Raw genomic sequence first — 19,565 nt, 5'->3', positions numbered from 1 at the left:
GGTGCACACCCTCTCAGGGTGCAAACCCAAAATTGTTTTGTCTTGCGCTGCACAGAGAACTGTACTGCATAAGCTAATTGAAATTTGCCTCCTCCCTCAATGTGGAGGCAGATATGCATAGCTTTGTCCCCCCACCCCCCAGTAATGAGTTCCGCAAACTGGGTTTTGAGACAACAAAACAAGTTTATTAACTAGAAAGGATAGATTTTAAGTATTATAAGGGATAGCAAAGAGATCAAAGGCAGATTACTGAGCAAATAAAACAAACATGCAAACTATAGTTTAATACACAATAGAAACTGGCTACAAGCAGTAATTTCTCACCCTCAATGTTGTTTTAAGCAGGTTGCAGAGTTTCTTGAAGACAAACTTGAAGCTCCAGGTATTCCTTTCACAGGCCAGACACCTTTTAGCCTGGGTTCAGTCCTTTCTTCCCCAGATCAGTTTTAGGTGTTTTCAGCAGTCAGCTTGGGCAGGGATTCAGTGAAGAACCAACCCTGATTATCTCACTCCCCAGCCTTAAATAGGATTTACATAAGGCAGGAATCCTTTGTTTCCCAGTTTGATCCCCACCTCCTACAAGTGGAAAACTGCTATCAGTCCAAGATGGAGTCCAGTACCAGGTGACATGATCACATGACCCTGCCATGTCAAAGCAGCCATGAGTCAAAGGTGGTTTGGAGCATCCCAGGAAACGTCTCAGGAAGGTGGGAGATTAGCATCTTCAAAATCCTATTGTTCCCCCTAACGGATCATTGACCAACCAGCCAGACTCATGGCGTTTTGTGTGTGGGCGTTCCTCAGGTGTAAACATTTTTGTAATTGGTACATTAAAGTTAGGAATATTGACTGATACTGAAATGATCCATGCATACAAACAGGATAATCACATTCAGTAAATCATAATCTTTCCAATGATATCTTACATGACCCATCTTGCATAAAATACAACTTAGTGATGCCATATTCGTATCAAAAGCATATCCCGATGGAGAATATGAAGTGCCACAACTGGGTCACTGGGGATCCTACCCAAACACACCAGTCTGTGCTCCGGCGACAAAACCAGACTAAAGTCTGGTGTCCCTGGGCTACTTCCTACCACAGCTTGGGTGGGTGGGGGGCGGGTTCCACAGTCCAGGGGTCCTTTGTCTCCGTGGGGTACACTGCAGACGACAATCCTGGCACCACATCTCCAGGGTTTGTTTCCCCCGGGGGAAGGGCACAGCACAGAGTCAGCTCTGCATTCAGCAGCAGGCTGGAGACATCTGCCTCCTTCCCCTGCAGGGCCCTCCCTTTATACTTCCTGCCCCACCCCGGTACTTCCGGGAAGGGGGCGGGGCACATTTGGCTCCACCCACCAGGGGGGAACATAGTGGTCCCTCGCTCTCAAGTCTAGAGGGAGGACGCTCTGCTCACTACACCCCGATTATGTGTGGAGCCTTCATTTTATCCTCCGTTTCTCAGTGTATTATGTGATGGTACGGCCAATGGATGTGCATTTCCTATACAATCAACGGATGCTCCTTAGACTAGAGTTGCAGGATTAGCGCAGTATAGGATAGATAAGTAGGCGTGAGGAGTGTGTATTAGGTATTAGTAAAGCACGGTTAATAGCAAGGCCTACAGGCTGAGACCTGTACGATTTTAGCTTCGCCAGACTAGGCCAGAGGCTTAAGATGATTGCATGACCTAGCAATAACCGCTAAGACCAAAGGTTACTGCATAAGATGTGCCAACAGGTGAGGTTATGGGAAAATGGCTGTCCTGCAGGGTACCTGCCATGCGTAGCTGCGTGTGAGACAAAAAGGAACTACAAACAACCTAAGAAAAATCAGGCAGACCAATAATCACAGGGTGTGGAAGTGCAGCTAAGGAAAAGCGGGTTGACACCTTGTGACGAAGCGGGGGATTTTCTTAGTGTTGTGCATGAGTACTGTGCGTGCCTCAGTTTCCCCTGTGTGCGGCATGTGTAATGAGGTGGTGGGAGAGGGGGTTTGCTGGTGCAGAGGGCCGGGTGTGACCTCGCCTAGCAGCCTGGACCCCGGACAATGGCCTGGATATGATAGAACTTAGCAACCGGTGACCTGGTGGCCCAGCCTGTGTTGGGAGCCGGCCAGTTCTGGCCAGTGGGAGGACAAAGGACAGAAGAGAGAGGGCCCCAGCTATTTGTTTTCCCAGAAGGAAGACAAAGGGTGGAGGTGGGGCTGTGGGGAAGGTGATATAGGGGGGTCAGCTGGAAGGAAGTCACTTCTGTACTGGGGAAAGAGGGGTCTGGCTGCACCTGGACTGGGACAGACCCACCTGGACTGGGAGAGACCAGCTGAACGGTGCTGAGACTGGCCAGGCCCGAGCCCCTGACAACTGCCTGGGCTGTATCCAGACATTCAATCAACCCTCCTGTTTTACGCCGGCTGAGAGTCCCTGTGGGAGGCTCATGGTGAGAGCCAGGCGGGCTGGAGGCTCTGAGAGGTGCAGTTCCAGGAGACGATGGAACCCAGGGCTTAGCCCCCAAGAGAGAGTGGACCCCGAGAAGGGCTGTCAGATGGAGGGGAGTTCCTCCCGGGATCCTACAGAGCCGAGAGAGCTTGCAGGGGCCTGTGAGTCTGTGACACACCTTCATGCATAAACGGTGAGGTGGCAAAATTTGCAGATGATACAAAACTACTCAAGTTAGTTAAGTCGCAGGCAGACTGCCAAGAGCTACAAAGGGATCTCCCGAAAGTGGGTGACTGGGCAACAAACTGGCAGATGAAATTCAGTGTTGATCAATGTAAAGTGATGCATGTTGGAAAGCATCATCCCAGCTCTACATATACAGGATGGGGCCTCAATTAGCTGTTACCAGGCAAGAGAGAGATCTGGGAGTCAGTGTGGAGAGTTCTCTGAAAACTTCCACTCAGTGTGCAGCGACAGTCAAAAAAGCCAGCAGAAGGTTGGACATCATTAAGAAAGGGATAGATGATAATATTGCCTCTCTATAAATCCATGGTACGCCCACACCTTGAATACTGCGTGCAGATGTGGTCGCCCCATCTCAAAAAAGATAGGGGTCTGGAATGGCTTCTGTATGAGAAGAAATTAAAACTTTTCAGCTTGGAAAAGAGACAACTAACGGGGGATCAGGTCGGGGTCTATAAAATCATGACTGGTGTGGAAGAAGTAAAGAAGGAAGTGTTGTTTACTCCTCATGAAACAAGAACCAATGAAATTAATAGTCAGCAGGTTTAAAAAAAACAAGAGGAAGTATTTCTTCACTCAACGCACAGTCAGCCTGTGGAACTCCTTGCTAGAGGATGTTGTGAAAGCCAAGATTATAACAGGGTTCAAAAAAGAACTAGATAAGTTCATGGAGGTTACGTCCATCAATGGCTATTAGCCAGGATAGGCAGGGATGGTGTCCCGAGCCTCTGTTTGCTGGGAGGACAACAGAGGATGGATCACTTGATGGTTCCCTGTTCTGTTCATTCCCTCTGGGGCACCTGGCACTGGCCAATGTCAGCAGACAGGATACTGGGCTAGATGGCCCTTTGATCTGACCCAGTGTGGCCGTTCTTATGTGTCAGGTGTAGTCAGGGCTACAATATCAAAGAGGGAAGACCCAAGGGAAACCCCAGCAGGAACCATCCCGCTAGCGACGCTTGTCTACTGAGAGGCCTATCGGAGCCGAGAACACCGGGGAGGATGTGAAGATGGCCACGGCTGTAATTGTTGCACAGGGTTTTGTAGGATTTCTCTCTGTAGGACTTTACTTAGCACTGGGGCCGGCACTGACGGCCAGGGGAGAGCCCCCTAGTGACCTCTGCCCCCACTCCCTGCAGCACAGCGCCCCCCAAGCAGTGCACTGGGGTATCAGGGCCAGCAGTGACGGCCAGAGGAGACTGCCCCTCTACTGAGCCCCTTCCCCTGCAGCATAGCACCCCCTAGTGCAGCAGGGGTATTGAGGCCTGTCATGGACTCCCAGGGGGTGCCCACTCTTGGCTGTGCGGTCCCTGGGGGGAACCCTCTTTAGTGCAACAGCCCTTCTTGGGGGTCCACTCTCTCTCGGGGGTTAGGCCCCTCTGCCTCCTGGAACTGCACCTCTCTGAGCCTTAGCACGCCTGTCTCTGCTGTGGGTCCCCGCAGGGAGTCCACTCGGTCTGGAGCCCCGGGGCCTCCACTCCCAGAGGGAATAACGCCCCCTGATCTCTAGCCCGGAGCGACTCTCAGCCAGCGTAACACAGGAGGGTTTATTGAGCATCTGAACGCAGCACAGGAAACTCTCAGCACAGCACATCCCAGTCTCCCCTGCATCCAGGTGGGCTCTGCCTGCTTCCTCTCTCCAGCCCCAAGGCCCCCTGCTTCATAACTGGGCATCTGATCTCACTGGCCAGAAGCCCGCCTCTGTCCATTGTCTTCTCTCCAGATAAACAGGGTCATCTGGGCCTCCTCTCCCCTCTTCTGTCCTCTGGCCCCTCTGGCTGGAACCAGCTGGTCCGGTTACCAGGATCCTCTCTCCTCAGCCCATTGTCCTCCCACTGGCCAGACCCAGCTGTGACTTCTGAGCTGGGCCTCCCGGTCACCAGTCACTGTGGTCTCCATTCTCCAGGCCATTGGCCGAGGTCCCAAGTTCCCTCGCGGGTCTCCTGTACCAACCAACTCCCTCTCCCATCACCACGTTAAACTTTAAACTTGTAAAGTTTCAATTCTTAACAGCCAGAAATTTTCTGTTGTGAATGGATCCACTGACTTTCTTGTTGAAAGATCCAGTGTGGATAGCTTTGAGAAGGTCTCAGATGGAGTGAAAGCTGTTAAGAAAGTTAAACAGTCCTCTAACCAAGTGGCTGTGTTTGGCCAGCTTGTTGGGGACACAAGGCTGTTGAGAGAGGAATGTTTCCATGCTAGTTCTGTAAGTAGAAAGTATGTGGCCCAGGTCAAGATGGGGGCCCTTAACCAAGAGAGCCCGAATTGCAGCCCTCCAGACTGGAGCCCTGGGAGAAGACCTGATCCCAGTTTGACCCCCTGGGGTTTTGGGGTGGCCAAAGGGCACGGGCCACATAAACCTTCCTACATGCGGCCTGCGAGTGCTATCGACCACCCCCGACCTAAGGGAGGATGTGAAACTGGAAGGGCCTGGTGTAACTCCCACCAAGGAACGGGAGAGATGCTGGGGCATCCATGGGAACGTTGGTGGCTTCGAACTTCCCCAGGTCACCGGCTAAAGTGACCCCGCTCAGTTCAGTCTCGAAGGGGGGAGAGATGTGACGAAGCAGAACAGTTCTTAATGTTTCCTCTGAATAGTGTGGGGGCGCCTCAGTTTCCCCTATGCAGTTCTTAAGTATCTAGGGTGTGGGATAAGGGTGTATGATCCTTGCAGAGCCCTAGAGGGCAGGTGTGTGCAGGGGTCTGGACACAGAGAATGGCCGACACCCTGTTTCCTGGCACCTGAGGGCCTGGCCCTTCCCCCCTGCAAGGTGAGAGCTAAAGGGTTGGAGAATAAAGGAATCCGGTGCCCTCCTGGCCCTGAAAGGGACAAAGCCCAGAGGACCCTGCCTGGGCGGAGTCGCTGGGGGAAGCGCAGGGAGGGGCAGAGGAGGCTGAATGCTCCGAGGTCAGACCCAGGAAGGTGGAGCCGGGGGAGCTGTGTGTCCTGCAGACAGGCTGCTCCCAGAGAGGAGACTTCCCCAGAGTCCTGCCTGGCTTCGTAGGAAGCAGTTCCGGAGCATCACCCGGGGACTCCATGACACCCCCCAACTGCAGCCCCAAGACCGGAGAAACTCTGTCCCCACACCCCGGCCAGGGGCCCAGTGGGGAGTGAGGGCGGCAGCTCCGCCGCTCTTCGGCAGCGACTGCTTGGGGTGGCAAAATTGGTAGAGCCGCCCCTGGCTCCAGGGGGCCCCACTTGGCCGGGGCCCCTGGGCACACAGGCCCCATAGGCCCAGTGGCTGATCCACCACTGGTTGCAGAGAGCAGGGGGGCGATCCCTGTGTCGGTGTTTCAGCCCCTTCCCCCGCCCCGACAGACGCTGGTTCTGTTCCTGCAGGGGAAACCGACACTTTCACGGTCAGTGCAGCCGTGGGGAGAACCCCCCAGATCCACCCCCAAGAGCTCCCTCCCCTGCACTCACAGCCCCCCCGTTCCCAAGGCCTGGGGAAAGGTGGGTCTTGTGTGACTCCTGCCGGTCACAGACTCTATTTCCGAGCCTGGGGCGGGGGGCAGAGCTGCAAGGGGCCAACTGGTCAGGCTCCCTGGCTGGCCTCAGGTGGGGTGAGGCACAGCAGGTGATCTCCCATGCAGCCGGGTCCTGAGTTACGTATGGGTGAACCCCCTGCGCCCGAGCCCCATGGGCAGGCAGGGCCAACCGGGTAGGGGACAGACTCCCAGAGAGGCTGAACGAGGGATGGACTGAATTGGGGTGTAGGGGAAGCGGGGGGCTGTGTCTCCCCTGTTTAACTCCTGTCTCTTGTCGATAGCAGGGTGAGAATTTCTCAAACCCACCATCTGGGTGAGCCCCAGCAGGGTGGTGGCTCTCGGGGGAAGCGTCACCATCCGCTGTGAGGGTTGGCTCCCAGCCCTCCCAGCAAAGAACCCAGTGAATGAATGGACCTTAGAGACTGGACTCTGTGTGATGGGAGTTCGTCGCAGTTTTCAAAAGTGTCCTTCCTTGTGGGGTGGCCCCAGTCTTGGGGGATCTCAGGATATAGGGTCCCAAGAACGAGGGAGCTGAGGCGCGGTGTCTGTGGGGCTGGGAGCCCAGCTGCAGGAGGGGATGTGGTTTGCTGGGCGTTGCAGGGAGCAGGCTTTGCTCTGACCGTGGTAGATTTGGGCTGGAGATTGCAGAGAAACCAGCTGATGGGGAAGAAAGGGGCCGAGCGCATCACGGGGTTCCTGGGGCTGCAGCCCCCGGCGCAGTTCCTCATTCCTCTAGCACTCGGGCCTCAGGCTGGGTGGAGCTGGACACTGGGGTGTTGGTGGCAGCACTGGGGGGCCCCCCACTGCCCCATCATGGCGTCTGCTCTCACCATTATCCTCCTCAGTAAGTATCGGAGACAGCCAGGGCGTGTGGCCATGCGGGGCCGGGGGGATCTGAGACCAGGGCGTGTGGCCATGGTGGGGATCTTAGACCAGGGCGTGTGGCCATGGGGGGCAGGGGGGATCTGAGACCAGAGTGTAGGATCCAGTTGCTCTGGGATGTGACCCCTTAATACCACTTTTCTCTCCAGGCTGCTGGCTGGCGGGGCACAGTGGGGCGAGGGGAGGTGAGTAACCTGTGGGGAGGTCTGTGGTAACATCAAGGATGGGGGAGGGAATGCGTAGGGTGGGGAAAAGAGGAATCGAGCCCTGAACCTTCCCCAAAACACAACCCAAACTCGCCCTGTGAAGACCTGTCACAGTTCTCCCGACCCCATGGAGTTACTAGGAGCCGAATCTGGCTCCCAGGCTCTGACAAAGAAGCCAGGATTTTAACCGTTCACTGGTTCAAAGTTCTGCCCCACCCAGGCTGTGAGGATCGGCGGGAGGGACATGTGGATTTATTTCAGCTCATACAAACGCTAAAAGGGCCTGTCCGTGGGCTCTAGATCCCCTCAGGGAACCGAAAGGTTTCCGGTCAGAGCAGCCATGGGGGAGAACCCCCCAGATCCACCCCTGCCCCGAGATCCACCCCCAACCGCTTCCTACCCTGCACTCACAGCCCCCTGTTCCCAAGGCCTGGGGGAAGGTGGGTCTTGTGTGACTCCTGCCGGTCACAGACTCTATTTCCGACCCCGAAGCGGGGGGCAGAGCTGCAGGGGGCCACTAGTCAGACTCCCAGACTGGCCTTAGGTGGGGCCGTGGGGAAAGGTGATCTATCATGCAGCCGGGTCCAGAGCTATGTATGGGTGAATCCCCTGTCCCCAAAGCCCCATGGGCAGGCAGTGCCATCCCTGGTAGGGGACAGACTCCTAGAGAGGCTGAGTGACAGATGAACTGAACTGGGGTCGGCGGGAGGCAGGGGTGGGGTGTCTCCCTTGTTTAACTCCTGTCTCTTGTTGAAAGCAGGGCGAGAATTTCTCACGCCCACCGTCTGGCCCAGCACGGTGGTGGCTCTTGGGGGAAGCATCACCATCCGCTGTGAGGGTTGGTACCCGGGCATAAAGTTCTTTCTGCGTAAAGCCCTGGGCCTAGCAGAGAGGACGCCCGGCCGGGGTGCTGCAGAGCAGGGGGGGCCTTTCCCAGCCGACATATCAGTTAGGGGGTGACGGGCAGAGCTGAAGGTTATAAACCTCAGTGTGTAGTAGAGACTTGTACAGTCCCCTACAAGTCAGGGGTGGTGCAGTGCACAGAACCCAGGAATCCTGGACCCCGTCGCTCCTGCTGTCACCCCACTCCCTTCCCAGAGCTGGGGAGAGAACCTGGCTCCCAGCCCTCCCAGCAGAGAAGCCAGGGAGTGAATGGACCCTGGAGACTAGCTGTGATGAACGGGGACTGTTCTTAATGGGTCGTCTGAATAGTGTGGGGGTGCCTCAGTTTCCCCTGTGCAGTTCCTAAGTATCTAGGTGGTGGGGTAAGGGTGTGTGATCATTGCAGAGCCCTAGAGGGCAGGTGTGTGCAGAGGTCTGGACACAGAAAATGGCCAATCCCCTGTTTCCTGGCAACTGAGGGCCTGGGCCCTTCCCCCCTGCAAGGTGAGAGCTAAAGGGTTGGAGAACAAAGGAATCAGGTGACCTCCTGACCCTGGAAAGGGACAAAGCCCAGAGGAGGAGGGGCTGGAGGGAATTTCAGTTTGGGCTGGCTGGGACATGGAGTGAAGGGCAGACGTGGTTGTCTGGCTCACTGCCCCCCAAAATGGACCCAGCTCAGGTGTCCCGTTCTCTGCACCTACAAGCTCTGTTTTAGACCATGTTCCTGTCGTTTAATAAACCTCTGTTTTACTGGCTGGCTGAGAGTCACGTCTGACTGCGGAGTTGGGGTGCAGGACCCTCTGGCTTCCCCAGGACCCCGCCTGAGTAGACTCGCTGTGGGAAGCGCACGGAGGGGCAGAGGATGCTGAATGCTCCGAGGTCAGACCCAGGAAGGTGAAAGCTGTGTGAGCTGTGTGTCCTGCAGACAAGCTGCTCACAGAAAGGTGACTTCCCCAGAGTCCTGCCTGGCTTCATAGGGAGCAGTTCCAGATCTTCACCCAGGGACTCCGTGACAACTGGTGGTAGCAGTGGGATCTACTGCACCCCATGGATGGCACTTCCTGCAGTAAGTGATTGCGGAGCAGTAAAACGAAGGGGGATTGACGGGGACCAGGCGTGCTAAAGATTCAGAGAGAGACGGTTTCAGGGGGCGGTTAACCCCTGGGAGTGTGTGACCAGCGAGAAGAACTTTTGCAGTAACAGGGTCCCCCGGGGGTCTGCAGCGGGTGGTCCCAGGGGTGCAGGAGTCTGCAGCTCGACCCTGGCAAAGAGGTGGTGACCTCGAGAAGGGCTGGCACACTAGGGGTTCTCCCTGGAGACCGTGGGGAGCTGAGAGCACCCGGGCCTGTGAGTCCACAACAACTTGGGAAGAGCGGAGTGATGGCCTGTCACCGTCTCCTTAAGAAGGACATTATAATCCTGTGCAAAAAGAAAGGGTTGAGCATTGGAAAGTTCACCAAAGCATAGTTAATCGTGCAGCTGGAGGAGGATGACCGCTCTAAGGAACAGATTTCTGACCCCAAATGGGGCTATAGCAGGATCTGGGAGCAGCTGGAGTGGGAGCCAGGCATCCCCAAGACTCCTGTCCCGGACCAGATGAGGGTCTTCACGATCGGGTTCCCCATCGGGGGATCAGAGACGGACGGGATTGGAGCTGAGTCCGAGAGAGCAAGAGGACTGTGAGAGACAGCGAGTGCCCGAGAAAGAGCTGCAGAAGCAGCAGCAGCATGAACTGGCGGTGGGGGAGTGGAGAGGCCTAGGGGACCCCCCAGGGGTGAGTGGGGATAGACCCCGGGGGGCCAGTTCCACAGGGAACCTCGAGACTAAATTGCTGCCCCTGGATAAGGACGTGGGGATGTGGATGCCACCTCACTGCCTTTGAGCAGGCTGGAGATTTGAATGAGGGGGACCCTGCGGAAAAGCCCTGGTGTCTAGCTCCCTTGTTGGGTCTCAAGGCCATCGACTCCGTCAGCCAGATTAGTGGGGAGGTGGACAGGCTCCCACTCCTGACCCCAACCTATATGTCTGTGATGGAGTTTCCTGGGGCCAGGCCCCTGGGACCCCCAGTGGGAGCAGAAGGTGATGGTCAATGGGGAGACATTCCTGGGGTGGCGAGACCCTGGGTCAGAGGGACCTGGAGTCAGGCCCTGGGTGGTGCAGCCTCAGATGCTGAGGGGCTGTGTGAGCTGGGTGAGGGTCCCAGGGACGAAGCCCCTCACCCTGCCTATGGCCCAGATCCCTGTGCAGACCCAGGAGGGGTGGGGCTGGCTGGTCGTTGTGGTGCTCCAGGATACCAGCTGCGAGACCCTGTTGTGGGGGGACTGTGTCTCTTTGGAACAGGATCCAGGCCCTGCTCCTGTAACTGCCGAGGGTTTGAATTTGAATCCAGGGAACCAATTGGTGGAGAGGGAAATGGTCAGTGAAAATGCAAATGACCTGGCTGGCAGCAGGGAGGAGCGGCTAGGCCTGTAACCAGTTGTCATGGAGTGTGGGGGAGTCCAGGCGCTGCACCCCTCTTCCTGGGATTCACTGAGACTCTCAGCCAGCCAGTAAAGCGGAAGGTTTATTGGACAACAGGAACACAGTCCACAACAGAGCTTGTGGGTACACCCAGGACCCCTCAGTCAAGTCCTTCTGGGGGAGCAGGGAGCTTAGACCCCAGCCCTGGGGTTCCCTGTGTTCCTCCACCCAGCCCCAAACTGAAAACTAAACCCCCCCAGCAGGCTCCCTGCTGCAGCCTCTGTTCACATTCCTGGGCAGAGGTGTTACCTCCCCCTCCCCCTCCTGGCTCAGGTGACAGGCTCTCAGGTCTCCCATCCCCAGGGCACATTCCCAGGTCAACACTCCCCCCATCCCTGCTGCGTCACATCCTCACATCTCTCCCCCATTCCAGACTGAACTGAGGTGGGTCACTGTGACCAGTGACCTTGGGAAGTTCAGGGCCCCCTCTCCGGGACAGCGCATCCGCTATCAGGTTGGCACTTCCCTTCACGTGGACCACGTCCATATCCTAATCCTGCAGGAGCAGGCTCCACCTCAGGAGCTTGGCGTTGGCTCCTTTCATCTGGTGCAGCCAGGTCAGGGGAGAGTGGTCGGTGTAGACGGTGAAGTGTCGCCCGAAGAGATAGGGCTCTAGTTTCTTGAGGACCCACACCATGGCCAGGCACTCCTTCTCGATGGCCGCGTAGTGTTGCTCCCGGGGTAGCAACTTCTTGCTCAGGTACACGATGGGGTGTCTCTCCCCCTTTTCATCCTCCTGCATTAACACCGCCCCCAGTCCCGTGTCTGAGGCATCGGTGAACACCACAAAGGGCTTGTCACAGTCTGGGTTTGCCAGAACTGGGCCACTGAGCAGAGCCTCCTTCAGCGCCCGGAAAGCCTCCTGGCACTGCTCGGTCCAGACCACCTTGTCTGGCTTCCCCTTCTTGCATAGCTCAGTGATGGGGGTGGCACAAACCTTCAGTAGTATCCTGCCAACTCAATAAAGGCTTGGACCTGCTTTTTGGTGTGGGGAGCGGGCCAGTCTCTGATCACCTCCACCTTTGCTGGTTCCGGCTTTAGGCGGCCGCTCCCCACCCGATGGCCCAGGTAAGATACTTCCACCATCCCCACCTTGCACTTCTCCACTTTTACAGTCAGCCCAGCCCCCTGGAGTCGGTCCAGCACTTATCTAACCTGGGACACATGGTCCTCCCAGGTCTGGCTAAAGACACAGATGTCATCAATATACGCCACGGCAAAACTCTCCATCCCCCTCAGGAGCTGGTCCACCAGGCGCTGGAAGGTGGCCGGCGCTCCCTTGAGGCCGAAAGGCAGGGTCAGGAACTCATAGAGCCCCAGAGGGGTGATAAAGGCCGATTTCAGCCGGGCATCTGCATCCAGCGGCACTTGCCAGTAGCCCTTTGTAAGGTCCATGGTGGTAAGGTATCGAGCTCCTCCCAGCTTGTCTAGGAGCTCGTCCGGCCTGGGCATGGGGTAGGCATCAGACACAGTGATGGCACTGAGCTTCCGATAGTCCACACAGAACCGGACCTACCCGTCCTTTTTGGGGACCAGCACCACCAGTGAGGCCCAAGGGCTGGCAGATGGCTGGATCATCCCCAAAGCCAGCATATCCCTGACCTCTCTTTCCAGGTCCTGAGCAGTTTTCCCTGTGACTCGGAAGGGGGAGCATCTTATCGGCAGGTGCGACCCTGTCTGCACCCGGTGGACAGTCAGATTAGTGCATCCAGGCTGGTTGGAAAACAGCTGTCGGTATGGATGCAGCACCCCCCTGACCTCAGCTTGCTGGCCAGGGGTCAGCTGATCCGAGAGGGGAATTGTTTCCAGGGGGGAACCAGCTCTGGTCCCAGGCAATAGATCTACTAAAGGGTAATCTCCCTGCTCCTCCCACTGCCAACACACAGCCAACACCACATTCCCCCTGGCATAATATGGCTTCATCATATTCACATGGTACACCCGGCAGTGGTGCGCCCGGTTCGACAGCTCCACCACAAAGTTTACCTCGTTTAGCTGCTTGACAATCTTGAAAGGGCCCTCCCAGGTGGCCTGTAGTCTGTTCTTTCTCACGGGGATGAGAACCGTCACCTGATCCCTGGTGGCGTAGGCACGGGCCCGCGCCGTGTGGTCATACCAGACCTTCTGCTTCCTCTGGGCTCTGGCCAGATTCTCCCTGGCCAGGCCCATGAGTTCGTCCAGTCTGTCTCGGAAGATCAGGACATACTCCACCACTGACTCTCCATCGGAAGCGGCCTTCCCCTCCCACTCGTCTCTCATCAGGTCCAGGGGGCCCCTCACCCTCCTTCCATATAACAGTTCGAAAGGCGAAAATCCGGTAGACTCCTGGGGCACCTCCCTGTACGCGAACAGCAGGTGAGGTAAGTACTTGTCCCAATCCTGCGGTTGCTGGTTCATAAAGGTTTTCAGCATCATCTTTAGTGTCCCGTTGAACCTCTCCACCAGCCCATTGGACTGGGGGTGATAAGCTGAGGCCCAGTCATGCCGGACCCCACATTTCTCCCACAAGCACCGGAGCAGGGCCGACATGAAGTTGGAGCCTTGGTCTGTCAAGACTTCCTTGGGGAACCGCACTCGGCTGAAAATGGTCAGGAGCGCATCGGCCACGGTGTCTGCTTCAGTGGAAGCTAAGGGCACGGCCTCGGGGTAGCGGGTGGTGAAATCTACCACCACCAGAATGTATTTCTTCCCCGACCGGGTCGTCCTGCTGAAAGGCCCCACGATGTCCATGGCCACCTTCTGGAAACGTTCCTCTATGATGGGCAAAGGTCTCAAAGCCGCTTTCCCGTTGTGCCGGGCCTTCCCCACCCTCTGACAGGGGTCACAGGATCGGCAATTCTGCCGGACTGTGGGAAAGACCCCGGCCAGTAAAAGTTCTGTAGCAAACTCTGCCGGGTGCGCCGGATTCCCTGGTGCCCTGCGAGGGGGATGTCATGGGCCAGGTACAGTAGCTTGCGGCGATACTTCTGGGGGACCACCAGCTGCCTCCTGATCTCACAGGACTCTATTTCCCTTGTGTAGCCCATTCTCGGTACAGGAACCCCTTCTCCCACAGGAACCTCTCCTGGCAGCCTCTCCTCATAGTCCGTAGCACACTGAGGTCGGCCAGGTCCCTGAGCTTCCACAAGGAGGGATCTTTCATCAACTTGCCCTTGAACTCAGCGGCTGGGGAAGGGATGGGGACCGGTTCCCTCTCATTGGCCGGGTCTGAGGCCTCCGCCTCTCTGAGCCGTGCCCCTCGGTGCTCCCTCCAAACCAGGGTAGGGTCCTGTGCCTCCGGTGTGGTACCCTCCCCAAGGTCAGGGTGCAGTGCCCCTCGCCAGCTCTGGCTACGGGTCACAACCAGGGCGGTCTGGGGCTTGCTTGGCCAGTCCTCTAGGTCTCCCCCCATCAAAACCTCAGTGGGCAAATGGATGTACCCCCACATCCTTGGGGCCCTCCTTGGCCCCCCATTTCAGGTGTACCTTGCCACGGGCACCTTAAATGGGGTCCCACCCACCCCCGTCAGGGTCAGGTAGGTGTTGGACCCCACCCGATCTGGGGTCACCACCTCGGGCCGGGCCAGCGTCACCTCCACGCCCGTATCCCAGTATCCATTGACCTTCCTCCCATCCACCTCCAGGGGAACAAGGCACTCTCTCCGGAGGGACAGCCCCGCGCCCACCCTGTAAACCGAGCACCCTGAGTGCAGAGCATCCAGCCCTCTGGCGGAGCTGGCCTGGGGTACTCTTCCCTCCTGAGCAGGTGGTAAACTGGCAGCCCCCCTTGCCTGGGTCGTCTGCCCCTCGTCCAGCTGGGTCCCTGCCCAGTTAAGCCTGGGTAGGTTGGGTCTGCTCAGTCTGTCCCTGAGCCTGGGGCAATGGGTCCGTACGTGGCCTCTCTGGCCACAGTGATAGCAGCTCAGGTCACGTTGGTCCCCTCGAGTGGTCGGAGGGGCCCGACGCCAGGTATTCCCCTTGGGAGGGGGCTCTCCCTATTTCCCCGCTGGGAGGCCCCATGGTGACTCTCTCTCTGCATCGGGGGGGGCTGTTCTTTTGGGACTGCTCTCTGCTACCCCCTGACTGTTCAAAAACTCGTCGGCCAGCTGCCCTGCGTCCTGGGGGTTCTCTAGCTTTTTGTCCACCCACCACAGCCTCAGGTCGGAAGGGCACTGTTCATACAGTTACTCCAGTACGATTAGGTCAAGCAGGTCCTCTTTACCTTGGGCCCCAGCTATCCACTTGCGGGCATATCCCTGCATTCGGTTGACCAGTTGTAGGTATGTGACCTCAGGCATTTTACTTTGACTCCGGAACCTTCTCCGGTACATAGAATCCCAGGATCCTCCTTCTTCGCTTTTTTAAAGATGGCACTACATTAGCCTATTTCCAGTCATCCGGGACTTCCCCCGTTCGCCACAAGTTTTCAAAGATAATGGCCAATGGCTCTGCAATCACAGCCGCCAGTTCCTTTAGCATTCTCGGATGCAACTCGTCCGGCCCCATGCACTTGTGCACATCCAGCTTTTCTAAATAGTCCCTAACCACCTCTATCTCCACAGAGGGCTGGCCATCTCTTCCCCATTTTGTGATGCCCAGCGCAGCAGTCTGGGAGCTGACCTTGTTCGTGAAGACAGAGGCAAAAAAAGCATTGAGTACATTAGCTTTTTCCACATCCTCTGTCGCTAGGTTGCCTCCCTCATTCATTAAGGGGCCCACACTTTCCTTGGCTTTCTTCTTGTTGCCAACATACCTGAAGAAACCCTTCTTGTTACTCTTAACATCTCTCGCTAGCTACATCTCGGGGGTCAGCCCAAACTCATGGAGCAAGGCCTGTTTGAACAGTTCGTAGTCCCCTGCCTCCGCCCCTGTCATTCGGCTGTACACCTCCACGGCTTTGGGGTCCAGTAAGGGGGTGAGAAACTGGAGCCTGTCTGCAGGGTCAACCCTGTGCATCTCTCAGGCATTCTCAAAGGCCGTCAGGAAGCTATCTATGTCCTCTCCCTCCTTCCGCTGGGCCAGGAAGCACTTATCAAAGCTCCTTGCAGTTTTGGGTCCCCCCGCACTCACCGCAGCTGGGGCCCCACTGCTCCTCAGCCTGGCCAGCTCCAGTTCATGCTGTCTCTGTTTCTCCTTCTCCTCCTGCTCATGCCTACGTTGCCTCTCCTTCTCCTGATGTTCCCGCTCCTTCTCCTGCTCATGTTGACATTGTTTTTCATGATCCTCCAGATCCCTCATTTTCATCTCCCTCTCCCATTCCAGCCGCATCTGCTCCAGGGATGGGGAGCTCCGCCGGGAGGATCCCCTTCTGGCTGATGGGGTCAGGGTGCCCTCGGTATTCGCCGGGCTTCCCCCAACCCCTACCCCAGGCCTAGGTAGGAAGGGTCTCAGGATGTTCTGGGCAGCAGTCTGACCCCTCTCAGCTTGGTGAGGCCCCAGTGCCCACGCTGCGTCAACCGGGCGGCTTCCCTCTGGGACAGGGATCGGGTCATCCAAGCGATCCCTCTCCTCCAACTGGGCAATCAGCTGTTCCTTGGTGGACCTCCCAGTGCGCAGCCCCCTCTGCCTGCACAGCTCCACCAGGTCGCTCTTAAGGCGTTTAGCGTACATCTCCCTGCTGGCCACTCACAGGCCGGGCAGCTCTCTATGGTTTCCGGATTCTGGATTCACTGAGATTCTCAGCCAGCCAGTAAAACAGAAGGTTTATTGGACAACAGGAACACAGTCCAAAACAGAGCTTGTGGGTACACCCAGGACCCCTCAGTCAAGTCCATTATCCGCTTGGCCATTATCTTTGAAAACTCGTGGCGAACCGGGGAAGTCCCGGATGACTGGAAAAAGGCTAATGTAGTGCCAATCTTTAAAAAAGGGAAGAAGGATCCTGGGAACTACAGACCAGTCAGCCTCAGTTCAGTCCCTGGAAAAATCATGGAGCAGGTCCTCAAAGAATCAATCCTGAAGCACTTACATGAGAGGAAAGTGATCAGGAACAGCCAGCATGGATTCACCAAGGGAAGTTCATGCCTGACTAATCTAATCGCCTTCTATGATGAGATTACTGGTTCTGTGGATGAAGGGAAAGCAGTGGACGTATTGTTCCTTGATTTTAGCAAAGCTTTTGACCCGGTCTCCCCCAGTATTCTTGTCAGCAAGTTAAAGAAGTATGGGCTGGATGAATGCACTATAAGGTAGGTAGAAAGTTGGCTAGATTGTCAGGCTCAACGGGAAGTGATCAATGGCTCCATGGCTAGTTGGCAGCCGTTGTCAAGTGGTGTGCCCCAGGGGTCGGTCCTGGGGCCGGTTTTGTTCAATATCTTCATAAATGATCTGGAGGATTAAGTAGATTGCACTCTCAGCAAATTTGCGGATGATATTAAACTGGGAGGAGTGGTAGATACGCTGGAGGGCAGGGATAGGATACAGAGGGACCTAGGCAAATTGGAGGATTGGGCCAAAAGAAATCTGATGAGGTTCAATAAGGATAAGTGCAGGGTCCTGCACTTAGGACGGAAGAACCCAATGCACCGCTACAGACTAGGGACCGAATGGCTAGGCAGCAGTTCTGCGGAAAAGGACCTAGGGGTGACAGTGGACGAGAAGCTGGATATGAGTCAGCAGTGTGCCCTTGTTGCCAAGAAGGCCAATGGCATTTTGGGATGTATAAGTAGGGGCATAGTGAGCAGATCGAGGGACGTGATCGTCCCCCTCTATTCGACATTGGTGAGGCCTCATCTGGAGTACTGTGTCCAGTTTTGGGCCCCACACTACAAGAAGGATGTGGATAAATTGGAAAGAGTCCAGCGAAGGGCAACAAAAATGATTAGGGGACTGGAACACATGAGTTATGAGGAGAGGCTGAGAGAGCTGGGATTGTTTAGCCTGCAGAAGAGAAGAATGAGGGGGGATTTGATAACTGCTTTCAACTACCTCAGAGGTGGTTCCAGAGAGGATGGTTCTAGACTGTTCTCAGTGGGAGCAGATGATAGAACGAGGAGTAATGGTCTCAAGTTGCAGTGGGGGAGGTTTAGATTGGATATTAGGAAAAACTTTTTCGCTAGGAGGGTGGTGAAGCACTGGAATGCGTTACCTAGGGAGGTGATGGAATCTCCTTCCTTGGAAGTTTTTTGGGTCAGGCTTGACAAAGCCCTGGCTGGGATGATTTAATTGGGGATTGGTCCTGCTTTTGAGCAGGGGGTTGGACTAGATGACCTCCTGAGGTCCCTTCCAACCCTGATATTCTATGATTCTATGATTCTATGATTCTAAGTCCTTCTGGGGGAGCAGGGAGCTTAGACCCCAGCCCTGGGGTTCCCTGTGTTCCTCCACCCAGCACCAAACTGAAAACTAAACCCCCCCAGCAGGCTCCCTCCTGCAGCCTCTGTCCACATTCCTGGGCAGAGGTGTTACCTCCCCCTCCCCCTCCCGGCTCAGGTGACAGGCTCTCAGGTCTCCCATCCCCAGGGCACATTCCCAGGTCAACACTCCCCCATCCCTGCTGCGTCACATTGTCACACCAGACCCCTGGGGCTGGGTGGGACAGAGAGATGCTCCCCGCCCCCCTTGCACGCCCGATGGGGGGGCTCAGGCTGGCTCTGAAGCAGTGAGGAAAGCAGTGAGCTCGCTGCCTACCCCCACTGGGACAGCAAGGGCAGCGCTGAGCACAGAGGGAGCTGAGACCCCAGCTGAGACGGGGGAGACACAGGCAGGAGAGGGGATCTTTTAGTAGTTGCAAGGTGCTTGGTTAAGGAAAGTTTGGATGAGCCTAGGCAGCCTTGTGAGCTGATGGCTGTGTCTAGTCAGCAGGGTGGGAAGGGGAGGAGAGTGGAAGATGAGTGTCCCTGGACCTTACCTGTTAGCTGGGTGGAGAATTGGGACAGGGAAGGAAACGTGCCTTTGTCTGTCGGGGGTATTGACTTGCCTATGGAGGGAGCCACCCTGATCTCCAAGCAGTTGTCTGTGACCAGCCTTGTGTGCTGGGACAAGGGGAATGAGATCCCAAGCTCGGTGTCTGGTAAAGAAGAAAGTGTGTCTGGCTCTTTGTCTGTGGAGCAGACAGAAGGGGCCTTTCAGCCTGTGATGGTCGAGGGTCGTGCAGTTGTCTCAGAGCTGGTTCTGGATTCAGCTAAAGCCCAGGAAGGGAAGGGTCCTAAGTTTGTGTCTGCTCGGGAGAATGGCCCTGTAACTAGGTCGCATCCAGTTAGTGTCTATGCAAAATCCCAGAGAGTAGACAATTCTGGTGCTTGTATTTTGCCTGTTGCTAATGTGTTGTTGGGAAAGGGTGTAGCAACTCTGTCTAATCAGGATGAGATCCTAGCCAGGGCACAAGGAGAGCATGAAGGTGATGTGATTGTGTTACCTACTGAGGGTGCGGAAACCTGTAGCAAGAAGGAAAACGTTCCTGAACATTTTTTCAGAGTAACAGCCGTGTTAGTCTGTATTTGCAAAAAGAAAAGGAGTACTTGTGGCACCTTAGAGACTAACCAATTTATCTGAGCAGAAGTTTTCGTGAGCTACAGCTCACTTCATTGGATGCATACTGTGGAAACTGCAGAAGACATTATATACACAGAGACCATGAAACAATACCTCCTCCCACCCCACTCTCCTGCTGGCAATAGCTTATCTAAAGTGATCACTCTCCTTACAATGTGTATGATAATCAAGTTGGGCCATTTCCAGCACAAATCCAGGTTTTCTCACCCCCTCCCCCCCACACACAAACTCACTCTCCTGCTGGTAATAGATAGGCCAGATGGGCCAGAGGTAATTCTGGATGTAAGGGAGACCCAGAAAGAGTCTGTTGTTGCTCAGGAAAGTGTCCCTCTAGAGCAAGCCCTAGGTAAAGAGGGTAAGAGCAGAATTTCTGGGAGGGGTGAATTGTTGCATAGAAAAGCCCCTCGGGAAAGGAATCCTCATGGAGCCTTTG

General features: G+C 55.9%; 1 pseudogene across 1 annotated transcript in view; it reads left to right on the top strand.

Annotated features, from left to right (window-relative positions):
- The first annotated feature begins 6,909 nt into the window (after positions 1-6,909).
- Positions 6,910-19,565, top strand: part of LOC140902279 (immunoglobulin superfamily member 1-like) — a 63,042-nt pseudogene continuing 50,386 nt past the window's right edge. Inside the window, exons 1-2 of the transcript XR_013634935.1 lie at positions 6,910-7,015; positions 7,203-7,238. The product of XR_013634935.1 is annotated as an immunoglobulin superfamily member 1-like (transcript). The remainder of the gene's footprint in view (positions 7,016-7,202; positions 7,239-19,565) is intronic.

Source organism: Lepidochelys kempii, chromosome 23 (genome assembly GCF_965140285.1).
Source record: "Lepidochelys kempii isolate rLepKem1 chromosome 23, rLepKem1.hap1, whole genome shotgun sequence".
NCBI classification, from domain to species: Eukaryota; Metazoa; Chordata; order Testudines; family Cheloniidae; genus Lepidochelys; species Lepidochelys kempii.
This window is presented reverse-complemented; position numbering and strand designations above follow the sequence as displayed.